The following is a 25,229-nucleotide window of genomic DNA, read 5'->3' on the forward strand; positions in this document are numbered from 1 at the left end:
TCGAATCTCAACAGTACGGAGGTGCACAAACTAAGCAATGACTTGGGAGTCTGGTCGACTTGGCTTGAGGCTCTGAGTCTCATGTTTCTAATGTAGAAAATGTGGACTAATAGCTACTACCTCTTGAGGTTCAAGAAGAATGAAATTCAATGAAATAATACCTGGCACAATTTGTAACTGATAGAGGATGATCAGTAAATGATAGTTTTTTTTAAAAAAATGACTGTCTGACCTAAGCAGAATCAGCAAAGCCATGCCTTAGAGAAGGGCTATATGAAGCCCTCATTACTTCCCTTCCCATCCCCGCACGCCCACCCGCGGTCTGTGACCTTAACAGCTACTATTAATATATATAGCACTCTTGGGCACCAATAAGGCCCTACAATTTCTCAAAATCCTGAATCAGGCAGTTACCAACAATGAGTTTAACTTAGTACGTGAATGTAAGCCTCTTGATCAAACCTAGGGCAACTGTTTCTACCGTCTTAAAGCCACCAAAATAAGTTTCCTGAAGCTGAATACTTCTAATTTTGTTTTTTCTACTAGTTCTAAATAGAAGTGATTGAAATATCAGTTTGAAATAGCAATTTGGTAAAATTCAGGAAGAGACAGGACACTGAAAATAGGTACACCCATCTGAAAATAAGTAAGGTTTCTCAACATTGACAATGTCATTAAGGTCAACTCTACTGCTGGATTTATTCACGGGCATTGTGATTCTGAAGACACTAATTTACTAATTAAACGCAGACCTGTGCCCAAGATTACCTATATAGTGCTGTAATAAGTGACTCGGTGCACTAAAGTATTGTACTGCTGTCTTTGGCATTTAAATATATGCTCCTCCAGACTGACAGCTACTTACGTGGGGCTGAAAAGACCAATTGGATAGATAAACAAACTGTCTTTACAACAATGTTCTCCTTTTAAGACTAATCTTTGGTTTATGGCTGTTTATAAAATATGCTGTTGTGTGCAAGCCTGCCGCTCACTCCACAGTCCAGAGTCTTTGTTTTAAAACGGGTCATATCATTCCCAGTTGCTGTGTGCCAGAACGACCTTTGGTTTTGGTTTCATAGCAATTTATACTGATGTCATACTGTTTGAAATTTTGCAGTCTTGTGTGTTAATTATATACATCAGAAGAAAACACTCATTCTTAAAATGCTCATACCAATGGTTTCTTATATGGTTACTTTTCAGTGGAAGTTTACATTGTCTGAAACATAGACCATATCACCAAAATATATCAATATTACCAGGAAAATCCAACCCGTATAACTAGAAGTCTCAGTTAACAGGAATTTTCCCTATCCTTCAAATTTTAAAAGAGAAGAAAATGCAAAGAAAACAACGTATGATTTCTAAATATGAAAAAAAAAACATGTATAGGACCTGTCCTTGTTATAATACAGATTCATCTTCACAGCCTAAGATAGGAAACACAACAACAGTTATTACTTATTTAGCGTTTACTACAGGCGCTCTCCTTTACACATATTTATTTGGAGCTGTTTGTACAAAATGGCACAGATTTTGTAATCCTGCACTTAGTTAAGAATCATTCACTTCCAAATGAACCCTGCCATTTCTGATTATTGTATTCCTGGCTAGTCTGTCAGTTCTTATAGCAAACTATAACTACGGTATACAGCATTCTCGCAATGTGACTCAGAATAAGCACACCCGTCACTACTCATAGAACCCAAACTATCATTTGTTCACTGGCCCTTCCCGAAGTTTTAAATCATTTAGAACCACCACTGGTATGACTCTAAATCCTGGTTCTACTACTTTCTAGCTGACTGATCTTTGACAAAGTTAGTAACCTCTCTGGGTCTTAATTTCTTTCATGTTTGCAGACATTAAAATCAAGGGCCTGAAACTCAAGATGTGGTATTATTACCCTCTTTCTTCCTAAACCCCTAACAAATCTGCTTCTTTTTTCCTGTGTTTTCTCTAAGGTGGTCTATAGCATCCCATCCCAACCAATATTATCCAAATCGGGCATTTTAGAGCAATCTCTGATGTGTCTCGCTCCGTGATCCTCGCCCCACCAAATGTAACCACTGACCCTGGCGCGTCGTTTCTATCGTAAGAAACCTCTCTTGGGCTTTAAGGCTCCCGTTCCCCTCCTGCCACTGCACGAGTCCAGAACTTCGTTATCTTTGGCCTCGACTATGGCAATGAGTTTAACTTCTCTCCACGCTTCAAGGCTAGCACTGTCCAAAGAAATATAATGTGAGTTATATATACTGAATATATATAATTAAAAATTTTCTAGTAATCAAATTAAAGAAAGCAAAAAGAAACAAGGAGTTAATTTTAATAACACATTCTGTTCAACGCAATATATTCTACCTGCACTTTCTCTGTCTACTAAGTTGCCCCTTTACTCTTTGAGGCAAAGTTCAAACCTCACCTCTCCTGAGAAGAGTTCCAGAAAGACACAAACACCCTAGGCTCCAATTTTCTCCCTGACGTCCCAAGTAGCAGCTATCAAATTTATTCACCCTTCATCACAACACCACGCTGACTGCTTCCACAGCAGCTCGGTCACACCGTCTGCTCCAGCCCGGCCCTCACTTCTGCTCACTAATACTTTTGTTTTCTCTTGTTAATTTCCTGTCACATTCCTTAAAGTGGCTGCTCTAAGCTTCTTCTAATCTTCCACTCAAATCACTCAAGCATGAAGCTCAGGAAATGACTGAGGTGTCTTACTTTTCTAAGATTTGAGCCATGGCATTTGAGTTCCCGCATTTCCCTTCCTGTTTATCTCAGAATCTCGCAATATATGCTCAGACATTTTTATGACGTATGTTTCTATTGAGGTATAATTAACACACAATATAGTGCACAGATCTTAAGTGTTCAGTTCCATGAGTCTGGCGACTGTGTACACCCATCTACAATCACCCAAAACAAGATATATTTAAGTATGTGAATTTTTTTTTTTTTTTTTTTTGGTGAGGCTTAAACAACAGCAGCTTATTTTCTCATAGTTAGAGAGGCTGGAAGTCCAAAGTCATGGTGTCAGCAGAGCTGATTTTTTCTGAGGGCCTCTCTCCTGGGCTTGGCTTATAGATGGCTATCTTCTTCTGGGTGCAAAACAAGACAGTGAACATCTTCTTCACCCAGAAAGTTTCCTTGGGCCCCTTTCCAGGTAATTCTCTTCCTCTTCCCCTAACCCTCCACCCTAGGCAGCCACTCTCTGATGTCTGGCATCATATATAGATAGTGTGTGTGTTCTTGGGTTTTATATATCTGTGTAATTGGAATCATACAGTATGTTCTCTGTCACATCTGGCCTCTTTTGCTTAATGGGATGTTTCTGAGATGCATTTAAAGTGTCGTGAATAGCAGTGGTTTATTCTTTTTTATACCATTAACCAATTCTGTTGATGGACATTAAAGCTGCTTCCAATTTTAGGTTTTTATGAATGAGGCCGCATATAAACATTTTTGTATGAGTCTTTTTTAACACATGTTTTCATATCTTTTTGGTTAAGTATCTAAGGGTGCAACTGCTGGGTCACAGGCCAGATGTTTAACTTTAGAAACAGCCATCAAACAGTTCTCCAAGGGGTTTGGACCAAACTCATCGCAGCGCATGCGAGCTCCGGCATTACCTTCTGCCCGACATTTGGTGGTGTTAGTGTCTTTGATTTTAGTCCGGGCTGGAGGGTACGGGTCCTCGGCCTTTCTTGATCTTCTTAAGGCCCTCCCCACAGCTTCAAGGAAAAGGCTGCCCTGCTCGTTCCCACTCTTTTCTCCTTCTGGATCTAAGCCTCGTCAGCCTCCTTGCACTTCCCTCTCCATTCATTATTCCCGCTCCCCTGCAGCTTCCCGCGTTCTTCCTCCCCGGATCCTTGCATTCCAACTCCCTGTGCTGAGCTTAAAACACGGTGACCAGTAAGGAAGAGCCAATCCAGGCGAGAAATGAGGGTGGCTTGTATGAGTGCAATATGGCAGACGTGTGAAAAGTGGTCAATTCTGAACATCCTTTGCTGGTAGAGCTGACAGGATTTGCTGATGGATATGGTGCACGTGTCTCCCCGAACTGCACCTATAGCCCTATTGTCTTTTCAAGCACTACTGCTTACTTCTAAAACTCAATAAGACAACACTGAATTCATATCATTCCCTTAAAACCAATTCCCCAACATCACTAGCTCTTTTGATTCAATTCATTCTCTCAAGAAGTATTTCTGAGTTGTTCCTGTGTATGTGTCAGGCGCCGTTCCGGGCATTTGGGTTTTACCTCTGTGAACAAAACAGAGTAAACCTCTGTCTTTTTGAGGGTTCCATTCTTTTGTGGGAAGACAGCAAATAATAAATATAATTGCAAGGTAAAGCATATGGTAACTTAGAAGGCAATAAGTGCTTTAGAAAACAAAGAGTAAACTAGGGTAGGGATGTCGGGTTAGCCTCATTGAGCAAAGGCTGAATGAAGGAGATGAGAGAGTTCTACAGGGAGAACTCTGGTTGAAGGGTTCCAAAGAAGGACGAACTAGGACAAAGGCATGCCTGGTGTACCCCAGGACCAGAAAGGAGGGTCAACGAGCCCAGAGAGCTGCAACCATGGGGGCTGCGGAGCAGGAGAGGGGCTCAGTGACAGCAGGAGCCAGACCACATGGGACGGTGCGAACCATTAGCAAGATGAGCCCTTACTCCGAGCGAAAGAGGGAGTGAAAGAGGGAGCTGGGGAGCGCTGCGATAAGTTACATTTTAAAAGAATCACTCAGGCCACTGTCTTGACTACAGATAGGGAGGCGGTGCCAAGGGACCCCCTGCAGATAGAATCTTCTGCAGAATCCAAGTGAGAGATGATGGCAACTAACACGTTAGCCGTAGAGATGATAGCAGAGTGTTGGATTCTGATCCTAGGTTGACTATAGAGCCAACCTACTCAAAATTTTAACTTACAAGTCATTCCATCACACAAAAAGGGAAAAATCTTTAAAAGCAACCTCCACTTTAAGCTCTACTACCAAAAATTAGATTTTAAGGGCACAGACTAGATTGTGTCTCTTATACTTACCGCTTTATTTAAAAGTTATTATTTTATTTCCCTTCCCACATACCCTTTGTGGTATGAAGTAAGGTATGCTTTATTTCTCTTATACATCTTTAGGGGAAAAAACACCCCTTTCCTCACGGTAAAGAAGAATATGGTCTTTCTAAGTCTTAAAATATGTCACAGTATATACCAATAAATTTAATTTTGAAAGTAGTGAAATATGATAGAAAAGAACAGTGTCCAGGTAAGCAGTTTATTGTACACCTGCTATAAAGGGAGCTCAAAAAACATTCTGACATCCACTAGTTTAGAAAAACAGCTTTAGATCCAAAATTTGGTAACTGTGCAGAATGAAAGCGTATTCCAGACAGAATATGTCATCTTTGTCACTCTACATTGGTAGTCAATGGAAAGGCTACCTACAAACGGAGAGCACCCCCTTGGCCAAATTCAAGGGCTCATGGGCTAGCTGTATAGTCTGCCAGTTTGACTCAGCACATTATGGTCTGGGAGAAAGAAACAATAAACACAACACCAGCATGATAATTCAGTGCCGTGATCTATTTGGAAGTAGTCGAGATGCAATTTTCATCTTCAATCATTCATACCATGCTTCCTGGAAGGGCCAACGTTCTCTGCATTGGCTTCATTTTGGTCATTTCCTGAGCTGGGTGTTATGCCAGGTTAAGACTTTATTCCATGGTTACAAAAAGTCAGGAAGCACAACAGTGAGAAAACCTTCCATGTAATTAAAGTCTTTGATTGGGATGCACAGCTCCGGGCAAACGTGCTTCTGACAACGCGAGCAAATCATGCTGCAGACAGAGAATCTGTCCGCTTCCCTGAATTTGTTTTTCACTGACTCCAGAGATCATATGGGCACTGAAACATCCCTGACTCAGCAACAGAAGTGACAAAAGCAATCATGTACAAAGGCCAGGGAAAGAGGCCCCGGGGAATCTTAGCACCCACCAGAGGAACACACAACTGGTAGCAGAGGTTATTCTCAGAGGCATGATGAAATCAGAGAAAGACACCCTGTCTGACCTTTCATAGAACATTTCAGAAGCAGAACAATCAAATGAGGAATGCTTTCCATAACAATGGTGTACAGAGTAAAGGAGTGCCTTTGATCAGAGTGGTGGAACTAGGTAACTGAATCGCCTACAAGCGATTGAAATACGCAATAATTAAGGGGCCCTTCAAGTTTACTTCAACAGCTGGTCTTAAGTTGAAAAAGGAGACAGAATTCAATCTTACATGCTAATGATTATTTAACAGATGTGAAAATCCCACTGTTCTCTCTTCCTTCCTTCTTAAGGAATGCCAAGAAGAATTTTCTTTAAAGCGGAATACTCTAGATGTTTAATCCATTTATGTATGGAAGCAGGAAATGTGTTTTCCAAGTGTTTTACTTAAGAGAGTAATCTGGATGCCTAAAAGGGCACTATAAAAATAGACACTGATTTAAGACAGAAAGTTTGAAAACATACTGATAATGGCAATTGGTATGAGGGACACGGATTTCAAAGATGCATAACATTTTAAAACCATTTTCTCAGACATTTGACTTTATACTTTTCTTTTAAAGATTCTATTGTTGAATAACTAACATAGTTGCAACATTCCATTAAATATTTACAGAGAATCTGAAATAGCTGCCTCTGAATAATAATTAAGAAATTCAACTACAGAAAATTCTTCATTATTTGTGATAACTGGGTGTGGATATGATTTAAAGTCACATATAATTTAGTTTGTAGCCTCGATCTTCATAGCCTATACACCTTTACCAGAGAAGAATTAACTGACTTACTACTTTCTCAGCTTTTTTGGTTTTATCATCTTGGAGGTTAAAAAAAAAAAGTCTATAGACAGCAGGATAAACAAAAGTAGGTAGTAATCAAGACTGATTTCATCAGGAATGTCTCTTTTAATTCTGTTCTATTCCTTTATATGTGTGCTTTATAAATTGTGTAATTGAGTATCTTTACTAATGATATAAGTGAACATATTAATAAAGGCGTATTGCTTCATCCTAGTGACGGACTAATTATATATGAACACTAATAAATACTGGAACTTTTCACACACTGTGGGGAAAAACTCAAACGGAACGGTAAACGTTTCAAATATAGGAGATAAATAAGATGGCACATATTCATTTAAGGTATTTATACTGTAATGCTGGAGGCTGTTGAAAAACAAGACAAAACCAAAGAGACGGAACAAACTCACAGATTTAAAAATACCTTGGCAGAGACATATCTGACATTTCTGTGAAGCTAAAAGGAGAGAGAGACAGATGTTACATCATTGCAGGAGTTACTACAGATCACCTACCAGATGGAGGATATGTATTGAGGCTTCCTTTACAGATTATGAAACTGGAACCAAAGCAATACTGTGATGACGGCGCATTTTAACCATTCATTGAGTCAGGAAACAAATAGGTGTTGAATGCTTGCTGCGTGTCAAGAATTGTTGTAGTCTCAGAGATACATTAATGAATAAAACAAGGAAGGAACTGGGGATGCCCAGCCTGGTGAAGAGAAGAATTGAGGTGGGAAGACAGACATTCTTATTTTTGTGGAACGACTGTCACTTAAAAGAAAGAATGGACTCATTTTAACGGAAGTTAAAGGGAGGGCTTCGGTAGAGCAATAAGAAGGAACTTCCCAGCTCTTTAAGCTGGCTAAAAATAGGACAAGCTGCTTCATAAACTAGCTAATCCCTTACCCACCAGTTCGAGGCAAGGCTGGAAAATCATGTGCCCGGGATCCTTCAGAAGAGATTCCTGAACTATGTGAGGCTCTTTCAATTCTAAGGCCCTGAGGATTACATGATCCAAGCAATATTTTAGTAAAATTAGTTGGTGTGAAGCATGTACTGGAGAGAATAAATAGCAGCAGGGAGGGATAGGGCAGTCATTGAAATATGACGCCATTAAGACCAGGATGAAGGAGATATCTCTGGAAATGAAAGGATGGACACAAACTTTTTCAATGGAGAAGTCAATCAAAAAGTAACCTTGGAAATGCTTTTTAATCAATAAGGGCTTAGAGAAACACTAGGCATTATTATGACATTTTTAATAGCTTCTTTCCCAGCACATGCCTTACACACTGAAGACGTTCATTACATGCTTGCCTCCCATTTTTCTTCCTTGTCCTAGATCAAAGATACATATGAAACTTATGGAAGTGGTTAATTTTTTATTTAAAATGGATTATTATTATTTTTAAATATTATAGAATTATGTAAAGTAATTTCTTTCCCCTCTTTAATAGTAAGTTCTAAAGATAACCAGCTAGGGGCTTCCCTGGCGGTCCAGTGGTTAAGACTTCCCCTTCCAATGCAGGGGCTGCGAGTTCAATCCCTGGTTGGGGAGCTACGATCCCACATGCCTCGCAGCCAAAAGAGCAAAACATAAAAACAGAAGTAATATTGTAACAAATTCAATAAAGACTTTAAAAACGCTCCACATCAAAAACAATCTTAAAAAATAATAAAGATACCAGCTGTACCGGAGTAATATTTTGCAATATTAATCAAGGTTCCTAACCATCACCACCGTTGACTTTTTCTCTTGTGTCTTTCTCCACATCCTATGAGTACACAGTACCTTAGGAAAAAGTTGTTAACACAGAAGCAGAATATAAATAAATAAACTCTTGATCTTTGAGTTTCAACAGCTTAGACTTACGCAAGAAACAGAAAGGTTCCAGAAGAATTCTTGAGTATTCAGAGTTTTTCTAGCACCCACCCTTCCCAACCCTAGCACTTGACTACTAATGCCTACCTGGAGTAGAAGAAAAATGGGCGAAGGGTTGCTTGTGCTGAGAAGGCACTCTGCTCAATGCTGGCCCCTTCCAAGTTGGATACAATAACAGGAACAAACGATGGATCCAAGAGCAGCAAAATTTCACCCTTTCCCCAGCATGGTGAAGTAGGATAAGACTAAGGATGGATGGGTAGGGCATTTAGGCAGATGAGACAACTGAGACAACTGAGACAACTTCAAAGAGACAACAGATTCTGGCCCCCAAGCCTCCCCACACCTAGTGTATCCTAACGGGGCAGCCATACACTTTCTGTACATGGAAGGGTCATGGAAATCCCTGAGAGAGGGCTAGAATTTTAAAGGTCTTGTGGTTAGTATGGACTTATGAGGCCGCAGTGATTGTAACAAACTCATAAACAAAGGTACTGATAGGTTTCAATGTGCAAAGCGTGAAAGAAGACCAGATGTTTCTTACTGTCTTGGTTAGCTCAGACTATGATAAGAAAATGCCACACACTGGGTGGCTTAAACAACAGACAATTGTTTCTCGTAGTTCCGGAGACTGGAAGTCCAAGACCAACGTGCCAGCCAATTTGGTTCCTGAAGAAGGCCCTCTTCCTGGCTGGCAGGTGGTCACCTGTGTTCCTACATGGTGGAGAGGGTGTCCTGGTGTCTCTCCTCCTTCTTAGAAGGGCCTTAATTCCACTATGCGGGCCTCACACCCTAACCGCATCTAAAACTAATTATCTCCCCAAAGGTCCTACCTCCAAATACCATCACATTGCGGGTTAGGGCTTCAACACGGAATTCTGGGTGAATGTAATTCAGTCCACAGCATTTTGCTCCTGCCCTCCCATTCATGTCTTTCTCGCATCCAAAAATACGTTCATTCCACCCCAACAGCCTCAAAAATCTTAACTGCTCTAGCATCAGTTCTGAAGTCTAACCTTTCATTTAAAATGAGCTAAAGCAGGAGCCCGGTGCAGAGTCTCCGCATACGGCCCGTCGCCTCCATCCTGAACTGCGGTGTCTCGCACGGCGCTTCTGCTCATGGTGTGAGGTGCTGGCACAGCCACATTACATAAAGAACTCTGGTCTGAAAGGCTGGGTGAAAGTCTTTGCACGCAGCACCCTAGGAGCAAGTAAAACTAGACTGTGCACACAGGAAAAAAAGTTAAAACTCAGTATCTTCAGGCCTGAACCAGGATGGCGGAGTAGAAGGATGTGCTCTCACTCCCTCTTGCGAGAACACCAGAATCACAACCAGCTGCTGGACAATCGTCAACAGGAAGACACTGGAACTCACCAAAAAAGATACCCCACATCCAAAGACAAAGGAGAAGCCGCAAGGAGACGGTAGGGGGGCGCAATCACAGTAAAATCAAATCCCATAACTGCTGGTGGGTGACTCACAGACTGGAGAACACTTACACCACAGAAGGCCATCCACTGGAGGGAAGGTTCTGAGCCCCACGTCAGGCTTCCCAACCTGGGGGTCCAGCAACGGGAGGAGGAATTCCTAGAGAATCAGACTTTGAAGGCTAGTGAGATTTGATTGCAGGACTTTGACAGGACTGGGGGAAACAGAGACTCCACTCTTAGAAGGCACACACAAAGTGGTGTGCGCATCAGGACCCAGGGGAAGGAGCAGTGACCCCAGGGGAGACTGAACCAGGCCTACCTGCTAGTGTTGGAAGGTCTCCTGCAGAGGAAGGGGTGGCTGTGTGTCACTGTGAGGACAAGGACACTGGCAGCAGAGGTTCTGGGAACTCCTCCTTGGTGAGAGCCCTCCCAGAGTCTGCCATTAGCCCCACCGAAGAGCCCAGGTAGGCTCCAGTGTTGGGTCGCCTTAGGCCAAACAGCCAACAGGGAGGGAACCCAGCCCCACCCTTCAGCAGACAAGCAGATTAAAGTTTTACTGACCTCTGCCCACCAAAGCAACACCCAGCTCTACCCACCACCAGTCCCTCCCATCAAGCCTCTTAGATAGCCTCATCCACCAGAGGGCAGACAGCAGAAGCAAGAAGAACGACAGTCCGGCAGCCTGTGGAACAAAAACCACATTCACAGAAAGAGAGACAAGATGAAAAGGCAAAAGGTTATGTACCAGATGAAGGAAATAGATAAAACCACAGAAAAACAACTAAATGAAGTGGAGATAGGCAACCTTACAGAAAAAGAACCTAGAATAATGATAGTGAAGATGATCCAGGACCTTGGAAAAAGAATAGAGGCAAAGATTGAGAAGATGCAAGAAATGTTTAACAAAGACCTAGAAGAATTAAAGAACAAACAAACAGAGATGAACAATACAATAACTGAAATGAAAACTACACTAGAAGGAATCAATAGCAGAATAACTGAGGCAGAAGAACGGATAAGGGACCTGGAAGACAGAATGGTGGAATTCACTGCTGCGGAACAGAATAAAGAAAAAAGAATGAAAAGAAATGAAGACCGCCTAAGAGACCTCTGGGACAACATTAAATGCAACAACATTCGCATTGCAGGGGTCCCAGAAGGAGAAGAGAGAGAAAGGACCAGAGAAAATATTTGAAGAGATTATAGTCGAAAACTTCCCTAACATGGGAAAGGAAACAGCCACCCAAGTCCAGGAAGTGCAGAGAGTCCCATACAGGATAAACCCAAGGAGAAACATGCCGAGACACATAGTAAACAAATTGGCAAAAATTAAAGACAAAGAAAAATTATTGAAAGCAGCAAGGGAAAAATGACAAATAACATACAAGGGAACTCCCATAAGGTTAACAGCTGACTTCTCAGCAGAAACTCTGCAAGCCAGAAGGGAGTGGCATGATATACTTAAAGTGATGAAAGGGAAGAACCTACAACCAAGATTACTCTACCCGGCAAGGATCTCATTCAGATTTGACGGAGAAATCAGAAGCTTTACAGACAAGCAAAAGCTAGGAGAATTCAGCACCACCAAACCAGCTCTACAACAAATGCTAAAGGAACTTCTCTAAGTGGGAAACACACGAGAAGAAAAGGACCTACAAAAACAAACCCAAAACAATTAAGAAAATGGCCACAGGAACATACATATCGATAATTACCTTAAACATGAATGGATTAAATGCTCCAACCAAAAGACACAGGCTCACTGAATGGATACAAAAACAAGACCCATATATATGTTGTCTACAAGAGACCCACTTCAGACACAGAGGCACATACAGACTGAAAGTGAGGGGATGGAAAAAGATATTACATGCAAATGGAAATCAAAAGAAAGCTGGAGTAGCAATACTCATATCAGACAAAATAGAGTTTAAAATGAAGGATGTTACAAGAGACAAGGAAGGACATTACATAATGATCAAGGGATCAATCCAAGAATAAGATATAACAATTATAAATACATATGCACCCAACATAGGAGCCCCTCAATACATAAGGCAACTAATAACAGCTATAAAAGAGGAAATCGACAGTAACACAGTAATAGTGGGGGACTTTAACACCTCACTTACACCAATGGACAGATCATCCAACATGAACATAAATAAGGAAACAGAAGCTTTAAATGACACAACAGACCAGATAGATTTAATTGATATTTATAGGACATTCCATCCAAAAACAGCAAATTACACTTTCTTCTCAAGCACACAAGGAACATTCTCCAGGATAGATCACATCTTGGGTCACAAATCAAGCCTCAGTAAATTTAAGAAAATTGAAATCATATCAAGCATCTTTTCTGACCACAACGCTATGAGATTAGAAATGAATTACACAGAAAAAAACGTAAAAAACACAAACACATGGAGGCTAAACAATAAGTTACTAAATAACCAAGAGATCACTGAAGAAATCAAAGAGGAAATCAAAAAATACCTACAGACAAATTACAATGAGAACACGATGAACCAAAACCTATGGGATGCAGCAAAAGCAGTTCTAAGAGGGAAGTTTATAGCTATACAAGACTACCTGAACAAACAAGAAGAATCTCAAATGAACAATCTAACCTTACACCTAAAGGAACTAGAGAAGGAAGAACAAACAAAACCCAAAGTTAGCAGAAGGAAAGAAATCATAAAGATCAGAGCAGAAATAAATGAAATAGAAACAAAGAAAACAATAGGAAAGATCAATAAAACTAAAAGCTGGCTCTTTGAGACGATAAACAAAATTGATAAACCTTATCCAGACTCATCAAGAAAAAGAGGGAGAGGATTCAAATCAATAAAATTAGAAATGATAAAGGAGAAGTTACACCAGACACTGCAGAAATACAAAGCATCCTAAGAGACTACTACAAGCAGCTCTATGCCAATAAAATGGACAATCTGGAAGAAATGGACAAATTCTTAGAAAGGTATAACCTTCCAAGACTGCACCAGGTAGAGACAGAAAATATGAACAGACCAATCACAAGTAATGAAATTGAAACTGCGATTAAAAATCTTCCAACAAACAAAAGTCCAGGACCAGATGGCTTCGCAGGTGAATTCTGTCAAACATTTAGAGAAGAGCCAACACCCATCCTTCTGAAACTCTTCCAAAAAATTGCAGAGGAAAGAACACTCCCAAACTCACTCTATGAGGCCACCATCACCCTGATACCAAAACCAGACAAAGATACTACAAAAAAGAAAATTACACACCAATATCACTGATGAATACAGATGCAAAAATCCTCAACAAAATACTAGCAAACAGAATCCAACAACACATTAAAAGGACCATACACCATGATCAAGTGATATTTATCCCAGGGACGCAAGGATTCTTCAATAGACACAAATCAATCAATGTGATACACCATATTAACAAACTGAAGAATAAAAACCATATGATTATCTCAATAGATGCAGAAAAAGCTTTTGACAAAATTCAACACCCATTTATGATAAAAACTCTCCAGAAAGTGGGCATAGAGGGAACCTACCTCTACATAATAAAGGCCATATACAACAGACTCACAGCAACCATCATTCTCAATGGTGAAAAACTGAAAGCATTTCCTTTAAGATCAGGAACAAGACAAGGACATCCACTCTCACCACTATTTTTCAACATAGTTTTGGAAGTCCTAGCCATGGCAATCAGAGAAGAAAAAGAAATAACAGGAATACAAATTGGAAAAGAAGAAGTAAAACTGTCACTGTTTGCAGATGACATGATACTATACACAGAGAATCCTAAAGATGCCACCAGAAAACTACTAGAGCTAATCAATGAATTTGGTAAAGTTGCAGGATACAAAATTAATGCACAGAAATCTCTTGCATTCTTAGACACTAATGATGAAAAATCTGAAAGAGAAATTAAGGAAACACTCCCATTTAGCACTGCAACAAAAAGAATAAAATACCTAAGAATAAACCTACCTAGGGAGACAAAAGACCTGTATGCAGAAAACTATAAGACACTGATGAAAGAAATTAAAGATGATACCAACAGATAGAGAGATATACCATGATCTTGGACTGGAAGAATCAATACTGTGAAAATGACTATACTACCCAAAGCAATCTACAGATTCAATGCAATCCCTATCAAATTACCAATGGCATTTTTTACAGAACTAGAACAAAAAATCTTAAAATCTGTATGGAGACACAAAAGACCCAGAATAGCCAGAGCAGTCTTGAGGGGAAAAAATGGAGCTGGAGGAATCAGACTCCCTGACTTCAGACTATACTACAAAGCTACCGTAATCAAGACAATATGGTACTGGCACAAAAACAGAAACACAGATCAGCGGAACAGGATAGAAAGCCCAGAGGTAAACCCACGCACCTATGGTCAACTACTCTATGACAAAGGAGGCAAGGATATACAATGGAGAAAATACAGTCTCTTCAATAAGTGGTGCTGGGAAAACTGGACAGCTACATGTAAAAGAATGAAATTAGAACACTTCCTAATACCATACACAAAAATAAACTCAAAATGGATTCAAGACCTAAATGTAAGACCGGATACTATAAAACTCTTAGAGGAAAACATAGGAAGCACAGTCTTTGACATAAATAACAGCAAGATCTTTTTTGATCCACCTCCTAGAGTAATGGAAATAAAAACAAAAATAAACAAATGGGACCTAATGAAACTTAAAAGCTTTTGCACAGAAAAGGAAACCATAAACAAGACAAAAAGACAACCCTCAGAATGGGAGAAAATATTTGCAAATGAATCAACGGACAAAGGATTAATCTCCAAAATATATAAACATCTCATGCAGCTCAATATTAAAAAAACAAACAACTCGATCCAAAAATAAGCAGAAGGCCTAAACAGACATTTCTCCAAAGAAGATATACAGATTGCCAACAAACACATGAAAGAATGCTCAACATCATTAATCATTAGGGAAATGCAAAGCAAAATTACAATGAGGTATCACCTCACACCAGTCAGAATGGACACCATCAGTAAATCTACAAACAACAAATGCTGGTGAGGGTGTGGAGAAAAGGGAACCCACTTGCACTGTTGGTGAGAATGTAAATTGATACAGCCACTATGGAGAACAGTATGGAGGTTCCTTAAAAAGCTAAAAATAGAACTACCATACGACCCAGCAATCCCAATACTGGGCATATACCCAGAGAAAACCAAAAAGACACATGCACCCCAATGCTCATTGCAGCACTATTTACAATAGCCAGGTCATGGAGGCAACCTAAGTGTCCATCGACGGAGCAATGTATAAAGATGTGGTACATATATACAATGCAATATTACTCAGCCATAAAAAGGAACGAAATTGGGTCATTTGTTGAGACGTGGATGGATCCAGAGAGTGTCATACAGAGTGAAGTAAGTCACAAAGACAAAAACAAATATCGTATATTAATGCATGTATGTGGAACCTAGAAAAAGGGTACAGATGAACCGGTTTGCAGGGCAGAAGTTGGGAGACAGATGTAGAGAACAAACGTATGGACACCAAGGGGGAAAAGCCGCGGGGGCGGGTGCAGGTGGTGGTATGATGAATTGGGCAATTGGGATTGACATGTATACACTGATGTGTACAGAATTGATGACTAATAAGAACCTGCTGTATAAAAAAATAAATAAAATAAATATCATCTAAATCAGATATGGGTAAGACTTGAGGATTCATTCTGAGGCAAAATTCTCTCCAGCTGTGAACCTGTGAAATCAGACAAGTTACACACTTTCAAAAATACAATTGTGCGACAGGCACAGGATAGACAGCCCCTTTCCGAAAGGGGGAAATAAGAAAGAAGAAAGGAGTGATGGGTCCTAAGCAAGTCCAAAACTCATTAAGGCAAATTCCACCAGATCTTAAGCCTCAGGAATAATCCTCTGTGGTTGGATGGTCTCCCTCCCAGACCCACGAGGGCAGTGGTTGGGTTCCACAGCTCTGCTGGGTGGTGGTTGCACCCCCAAGGCTCTGGGTAGCCCTGTCCCCAGCGCTTCACACAGATGCCCTCTGGCCTGTAGAAACCTAGGCGGCGGCCCTGATGATCTCTGAATTGCTTTCAGCGTCCTTTTTCCCTTTTCTTGAAGAACAGTGCAGGTTTCTAGACCACTGGCTCTGTGTTCCAGTAGTGTAGGATATAAGAAGGCTGACAGTCTTCTTTCATCTTATCTCACTTTTTCTGTCCAGTTAGTTTAAACTGGTATAACCCCGACTCTATTCCTGGCTTCTGTCGAAATGGCTGACTAAGACCTTGATTCGCACCCATGGTTTCTTTATCAAATGATTGTTCAGCTACACCCTTAGTGGCCCCTTCAGAACAAGCTTTCTCATTCTTTGCATTATGGGTAGGCTGAGCATTTTCCACATCTTCAAGTTCTGATTGCTTTCTGCCTAACAATTCCTTACTCGATTTATCACTCTCTTTTAGCATTTTTCTCTAAGCACTGGAAGGAACCAAGATGATACTTCAACACTTTGCTTAGAAGTCTCCTTAGTTAAATACCCAATTTCATCATTCAGAAGTTCTACCTTCCACAAAACATGAGAATACAGTTTAGCCAAGCTTTCTGCCACTCCATAACAAGGATCCCCTTTCCTCCAGTTTCCACTAACATGTTCCTCATTTCCACGTGAGACCTCACTCCTATCGATCTTAACATTCATATTTCTAGCATGGATGCAACTCAGAACTCTTCCAGCCTCCACTCAATACCCAGTTCCAAAGCCGCTTCCATATGTTTAGATATTTGTTACAGCTGCACCCTATCTTGATACCAAAATCTCTACTGGGTTGCTACAACAAAACACCATAGATTGGGTGGCTTAACAACAGACATTTATTTCTCACAGTTCTGCAGGCCGGGAAGTCCAAGATCTAAGTGCCAGCGATTGGGTTCTTGGTGAGGACCCTCCTCTTGGCCCCCAGTCTTCCAGACAGTTGCCTTCTTGCTGTGTCCTCACAATACAGAGAGAACTCTGGTGTCTCTTCTTCTTCCTATAAGGGCGCTAATCCCATCAGGAGAACTCTACCCTCATGACCCCATCTAACCTCAATATCTCCCCAAAGCCTCATCTCCAAATACCATCACACTGGGATTAGGTCTTCAACATATGGGATTTTGAGGGGGTAATTCAATCCATAGCACTCACCATAATATGACATTAACATCATCATATTCCTAGGATGAGATTAGGAAATGGATAAGAAACCCTGATTTGACTATATCTGAAGAGTTGACTACATCTGAAGAGTTTCTACCATCTGGTGAAATGGGGGCTCAAAATTAAAAGAATAAAGACACTCATAAACTTACGTAGCATAAGCTTGCGTAGACACGCACACACATAGATTTTTAGAAAACGAAATCAATCTTCATACTTAGTTTGGCAAAGTACCTTTTTATCCACTCCACAATAGACCACAGGTATCTTTTCAAGTTAGTGTGTATATATCTATACACACGTGTGTGTGTGCATACAACTCACACACACTCTTGTTTATATACATATATACACAATATATCTTATATAATATACTTTTAAAATAATAACTGAATAGTATTATTACATAGCATGAATGGACATTTAGTTTGATGGACATTCTGATGGACATTTAGTTTGCTTCTAATGTCCACTGAGTACTTATACTTGCAATCACTTACATAACTATTTCTACAGGATACATCTAGAGAAATGAGATACTGAGTCACAGCTCATCCACATAAGCAATTTTGATAGGTACCGACCAAAAACTTTCTCATTAAATTAAAAATTTTTTTCGTCATAAAAAATGCATGTGCAGTATAAAAAATGGGAGAAACAGAACTACAGAAAAATAAAGAAAACTAGGAAAAGGAAAAAACAAAAACCATTCATAATCCACATACCCAGAAGCATTTTTGTTTCTTTCTTTCCTGGCCTTTTTTTCTTGTACAAATACGGTCACAATTCAGATCATACTGTATTGTTTTGTTTTGCTATTTTTTATGTATCATGATGTCATAAGCATTCTCCTATGTCATTAAATATTTGGAAGAATTTTTTAAACTGTGAAGCACTATGAAGATATGAGCTACTTTTTGAACACTTTTATTTAGATATCATTTATATACTACAAGGTTTGTAATTTTAAAATTTGAATTCATAAATTCAACAATTTTAAACAAATCTACAGAATTTTACACCCATCAGTCAATCCAGTTTTAGAACATTTCCATCAATGCTGTATTACAAATGGAGAGATAGTTGAGGAGAGATATCCTATACTACTTAAAAAAACAAACCAACATTTTTTATATATATATATATATATATATATATATACATATACACACACACATACATACACACATATATATCTCAACACTCAGATTTTATACTAATTGGAGAGACTATTTCTAAATCAATGTCTAAAGCATTGTCTTCTCTGACAAGCTGCATCTTTGCCCATTTATTTTTCCTCTGCAATGCCGTTTTTCATATGGATGTTCTTGAATGTTTTCTTTTCCCTTCCTCTTTCCCTTGAGCAGGCTATGTTCATTTATGATACCCTGCTGCCTTGCTTCCTTGTGGTACCATCAGAATTGCTGTTTTATATGTGCTGTGAGCCCTTGGGAGCTGGAGAAGCAGCATGAAACAGATGTGATACTTGTCAGTTTTATTCCTGCTGCTCCTGAGAAGGAAGCCCTTTGTTCAAGAACAGAGCAGGCATGACCACCCACTGATGGCATTAACCATAGGAAAGAACAAGAGAAACAGCCCTGGCTCTCCTTGAAAATCTCTCTTCCCTATTAGCAGAGGGAAGAGAGATTCTGCTTCTGCTGGTATCACCAGGAAATCATCGATTGAAGGAGAAGCAGCAATGGAAGTGAACTCGAGGGAATAACCAAAGTTTTGAAATTATTAAATGGCTGAATCATCTTCACAGGGTATCATTCTCAACTTAATGTTAATAAACAAGAAATTTGAGACAGAGTTGTGGAATATGTATTATTATTCCAATTATCCTTTCTATTTTCCAGTTTTTTATCTTTTCTTTTTTAGTTTTTAAATGAATAGAAGTGCGTGAGTGTATGCAGTTGTGGGTGTTTGCATTAAGATACTTCTTAATTCTAATAACTTACTCTTGTGCACTGCAATGCTGCCAGGGTGAAGGGGTGTGCGTGCGTGCGTGCGTGCGTGCGTGCGTGCGTGCGTGTGTGTGTGTGTGTGTGTGTAGTGTAGGGATAGCTTCTCTTGATAGAATGTATGAGGATTCCCAATTCTCCATTTCGCAAATTAAATTTCAATAGAAGCATGTGCTTTCAAGTAATTCTGAATGAAATCAAGCTTAAAGTGACCAGTGTGGAGTGGGAAAAAAAATTATGAAATGAATACAGCAGAGCTGGGGCAGTAAAAAAAAAAATCAATAGAAAATCTTAAAGTTTTATTATAGGCTTCTTGCACATGGTACACATTTTTCTTTTCATTCCAGGCTATCATGTTGCCAGTTTCTGGCTTTGCTATTACAAAGTAATCCTAGAAAGGCAGGTAAATCTGTTCAAGAGAAAAGTTTGAATTCTAAACAGAACAAAGGATCTTTTGATTAGTGGTTACTATTTTATTGTAATTAAGCAAAAGTAGCGAGATCTGAGCGAGGACCAAAGAACAAGGAACTCCTCATTTCTATGGCAACAAGGAAAATTACTCCTTTCAGAGGTTTTAGGGAACTCTTTGCATTACACCACTTTTGGCAAATTTAATTCAAATAACTCAATCCTGTGTACTGTATTATCCTCAGGATTAATAAATATATATAAATATAAACTGCTTTTAAGATATTATTTAATGTAAGCACCATAAAATCTTTTCGCTGGATTGACATAAAGAGCAGTGATTTTCCAAACACAAAGCTAAGATACGAAGAAAAAGAGAGAGAAGAGAAAGAAAGCAAATAAAATAGAAAATGCTGAGAATAATGTTAAATAAAGAATAATCTAACCTGACTGGAGACTCAGTGGTCACAGCTGACACCCTGGAGAATTATGATGCCAGCTGAGTTGCATTAAGCTCAAAGCCTCAATGATTCTGCCTTAAATAACCACAAGGGTGGATCCACATTGGACATGTGGATTATTCTTATGATAATTTTGCATATGGTACTTTTCTCTAGCGAAACTATCAATTTTACCCTCCTCAGTATTATAACATCTCAAATAAGGAAACATTAGGCTTTAAAACTTCCCTGGAAGAAGCATAAACACTGATTTATATCTAATAACAAATCAGGACACGGGGTCTGACAGCTCATGCTACAGAAATACAGAATTTTTGTTTACATTAGGAGAAATACTTTAATGTGTGTCATTTTGCACCATATTACAATCGGATTAAAACTGCTGCTCATTCGTGTTGTTTGCACTGATGAGATTAATATCAACAGTCTTTACTGCAGAACTAACAAGGCTACAGTGGCTTTTTATGCATTTACATTCCCAATCTACTTCCTCTTTCTCAACTGACGTACAGTATCTTTTAAGAGACAGCATCTTTCAGCTTTGCCATTTTTATCACCTTCATCTCGAGAGCCTGCTGGCAAGTCAGCGGCATGTCAGAAATGGGTGACGAACATGAAGATATGCAAGTGTGAATTCCACGAAGCATGATGCTCCTTCCATGCCATGTATTTTTGGCCACGAAAACACTGTGAGTACTTAGCTTCAACACCCCATGTTGTGCATCTCATCCCAGTAGCAATTACAGCTAGAGTCCAGCTGTAAAAACCTGATGGAGATGCTGTGCGGATTCAGCGAAGCAAAAGCACAATTCATTAGCAGTGCTTCCCTTGTTTTCTGAAGCTTTTGCACTACAGGCGTGTACTGACAGGGCAGGTCATTTCTATTCCTCCCTCTTCTCCACTCCAACGAGGGCAAACTACTGAAAAATAACGCAGAAACTCAGGACCACCTCAGATGCCATTTAAATCTTTCCTTAATACGTTAAAGGGAAATCAGATTGCAGCCACAGATGAAAGCACGGCGAGGTAAAGAGGCAATACACCAAGCCCATCTGCAAGTTCTCTCTTTCTAGTTACTCTGAAGAAATGGAATCAATCCGATCAGACTAGCAGTGAACTTGGATTGCAACTCAGCAACCGGCAGGTAACTCTACTGGAAACGTTGATAGTTATACGTATTTATCCAGAAAGAAATGAGTACAATTATGTATGAGTGGTACAGACACCTAGGTAACAGGGTTTCTGATGCACATGGAGCCTTTTTATGCCCAAGCACACCTGAGGGACACCATCAGTTCCGAAGTTTCTCTGCCTCTCGGCTGGTGTGGTGACACCACAGTAGCTGGAGGCTGGTGAGAAGAGAGGTGAGCGCAGAGGCAGGGAAAAGAGTGCATTTGCATCTGTCTGTCCCAGGTGTGACGGGAGACTGCAGTTCCAACTCCAAGTCCCATGATTTTGCGCCCTGTGGCTTCTCTTTGAGCATCGCTGGGTGGAGACTATACCGAGATTAAACAGAGCAGGGGGCAAATGCATCAATAAGGAAGACTGTTAACACGTGGGTTAATAAATTAAACCCCTTGCTTGGGGCTCTTTGCAAATGACGCTCATTTGTTAGCTTAAATAAGATGCTAGTCCTTTATTAAAAGAAAGGAACATTTGAAAACATTGATTAAGAGCTGAGCCCTGGCTTATTTAACAAAAATGTGAAAAATAGACACAAATGCAGAAGTTCAAATACAGATTATCGCTTACTCATAGACAATAACTTTAATGAAGCTCAGGGTGCCGAGTTCACAAGTGACCAGAGTTGGCCGGTGAACAGTAAAGAGTCCCTTTTAATAAGTGTGCTAATCAATTTGTACAGTTTTGATAACATCCTTTTGAAATGTGCAGTTGGGCCTAATATAAAGAATAGACTTATATACAGATAATTAGAGAGAATGTTGAATGGAAATGAGAAAAGTCATTTCATTTTTCATTTTATGTGAGTTGTTATAATTTTAAGGTTCTCCCCCCAAAACCCACCAAAAAAACAGACAGAGACCTAGGAATCTTAGAGAAAGGAGGTAATGTCTGGTAACCATATTTAACAACTCATTCTTAGCATATATTAGACGTGTGATAAAATCTGGCCGTTGGGATGAATGAATCATCGATGCATTCAGGCAGCTTCCAGGCTGACGTCATGCTCAGCCCTCTTGCCTTTCCTTGCCTGCTTCTAGGGACTGAGATGAAGTAGAGAAACCCAGTGGGTGTGCAGTTTTACCTATAGCTCAGCAGGCAGCAGGATAACTAAATGCTCTGTCTGCCTATATGATAACGTGGGGCTGGAGTGGTCACCACTTCATCCTATGAGTGGCTCATCCTCACTTCAGTGTTTGCCTGTGATGTAATGTGCATGTTTATGCTTTTCCAAATTAACTCGATGCAGTGTTGGCTACAGTGGAGTGGGAAGGGAAAAGAGATATTTGTAAATGGAGGCCCTTAAACCTCAATACTTGAGTAAGAAAAAACTTTTAAAGTTGTCATTCTCTAAACAGAAAGTGATTCTTTGGAAAAGAAAACCTTTCCTTTTAAAATAGGACAACTCGTGCTTATGAATTCTAACGACTGAATGATTTCACTAATTGCTTTGTTGCATTCCACTTGGAATAGTTTGCATAGTTGAGTTTGTAATGCAATAAACTATGCCTGAATGGTCTGTTTACTCCACTGCAAGTTACAAGGAAAACTCTTTTTCCTCAAAGGATTCCTCTTTGAAATGCACAAAATGGCAAAAAGCCAAGGGAAGCTGGTGCTTAAGCAACCAAGACTGAGCAGCGCCTGCGTGCATTTCAATCCCAGCCAACTGAAGTAAATGTTATTGGAGCTTTTGTGCTGTAAAATTGCTGCTTTCATGCCCACTGCATCCGACAATAGGAATCCTTGGTCTACTAGGAAGGAGGGAGGCTGTTCTACCATCTAGCCAGATTTCTACATTCCTAAGAAGAGGGCCAATGACACTCAGGCTGGCGGTGCAACTGGCTGGAGAGAGAGACTAAACAGAAAAAAAAAACAATATTACTATTATTTTTTGAATTAAGCACTGGAAGCTAGAAAGTTATTCTTTCAGAACAACTCTTTAGCATTTGTTAAAAAAAATTAATTTGGGAGAGTACTGGGTTTATGAATTACATTTTAAAATTTAATTTTCAGAAAATTATAAAAATATTATATTTTACGTGTCATAAAATCAAGATCAGTAAATACATTATTGAATTTTGAAGGGTAACAATTTAAAATTCATATAATGCATGTAATTTAATATCTGCATTTGTGTTTTTGAGATACTGAACTTTCCTTGACATGCTATTTACTTGTATGCTGTTTAGTTTATATTAATATTTTATTTATTACGACATTCATTCAAGGCTCATTTATTGAGCACCTAATATGAAGCAGCCATGGAATTTCATTTCTAATGTTGCACTTGAAGCCCCAAATCTATGTTTAAGCTCCAAGCCATACAGATATTTTTTTCTTAAAATTACTGAAAATACTTTTTAAAAAGTTTCTTATTGCTACTACCAATTTTTCAGAATTATCCTAACATAATGTCTACCATAAAAGCACGACATCTGAAATAAGACAAACAGCATTACAGTTAATGGGGGGAACGAGTCAAACAATATTTCTTGATTTAAAAAACAACTTTACAATAGGTTGTCAGTGATTACAACACACAGTTATATTTATACCTGATATCAAAAGAGTTGCAGTAAAAAAAAAAGAATTGTAGTGAATAATACACAATGATTTGGCATCCCTTACCTCATTTAGTCATAGACTAATTCTAGTAGAATGGTTTATGTTACTCACGCCCTTACTTTGCATTAACCATACATTTTCAGCATGTACTCACACGGCCATTAATGTGAACTAAGTAAGTAACCACATTCACTGCCTTTTTTTTCTTTTTGGAAGACCAGGGATATTACGGCGTCCATTGTACACGTGAGGCATAAAAAATAGACCGCAGTAGTTCTGCCTCCCTATTCTCTCTTTTCCTTAACCTTTTTAAGCTGTTCAGTGCTTTGGCTTTAGAAAGGGTGAAGAAAAAGAGAAACATAAATCATGAAAGAAGAAAAAGGAAGCTTAAAAGGAAAAGCAGGGAAGTGGAAATAGAATTCAAGCTGCAAAAAGACAAATCAGACCCCGTTCCATGTCTCCCAAGTACTCATGATAGGATGAAGTGGGCTTTGTTTCAGAATGCGTTTGATTACTTTTTTCTCCATGGCTTTTAGATAGATCTGCCTCTTAACTTCCAATTGATAATCCTATGACCCTGCGCAAGTTATTTAACCTCTCCATGCCACAGATTCTTCATCTGTAAAACAGGGTTAATGATACCAACTCCTCAGGGCTATGAGCATTAAATTAGATATCACACACACACACACACACACACACACTACCTGGCATACTAGCTTCCTCACAGTAGGTACCCAATAAATGTTAAAAACATCTATCTACATATACACATACACACATATAAAATAGCAAGTATTCCATTTCTCAAATCAATAATTTTTTTTTTAATAATCTTGTTTGAAAGAGTCAAGAAACATGTTTACAAGTCAGATTAAGAATTAAGCTGGTTTTCCTAATTACCCTTTGAATAACGGAGGTTTCTGAATTATATTTTTCCTGCGTGTGATTTTTTAACTGCACATTTCAGAATAGCATAAATAAGAAACATGAATAGGTAGCAAGAGTAGTATAGATATGCATTTAACTTCAACTATCCGTGTAAAGCTATCTGGGACCAAGTTTCTGGATCCTAACCTAGTTGATATTTGGAGACAGTTTTGTCCTTTAGTTTAAGTGTTGCTTTTTAAAATTCTGAGTAAACAACACGTCTACTATAGAATCAATTATGCTCTTCCCAGATTCTTTTGGATCTCACATTTTCTTATTACAGGTTAATGGGACTATATCTTTGGATATTATCATGTCTACAGTATGT

General features: G+C 39.3%; 1 protein-coding gene across 1 annotated transcript in view; it reads right to left on the reverse strand.

The window, feature by feature from the left end:
* Window positions 1-25,229, reverse strand: part of TENM3 (teneurin transmembrane protein 3) — a 317,283-nt gene that overhangs the window by 207,130 nt on the left and 84,924 nt on the right. The window lies entirely within an intron of this gene.

Source organism: Leucopleurus acutus (assembly GCF_964270905.1).
Source record: "Leucopleurus acutus genome assembly, chromosome: 21".
In the NCBI taxonomy this organism is placed as follows: domain Eukaryota; kingdom Metazoa; phylum Chordata; class Mammalia; order Artiodactyla; family Delphinidae; genus Leucopleurus; species Leucopleurus acutus.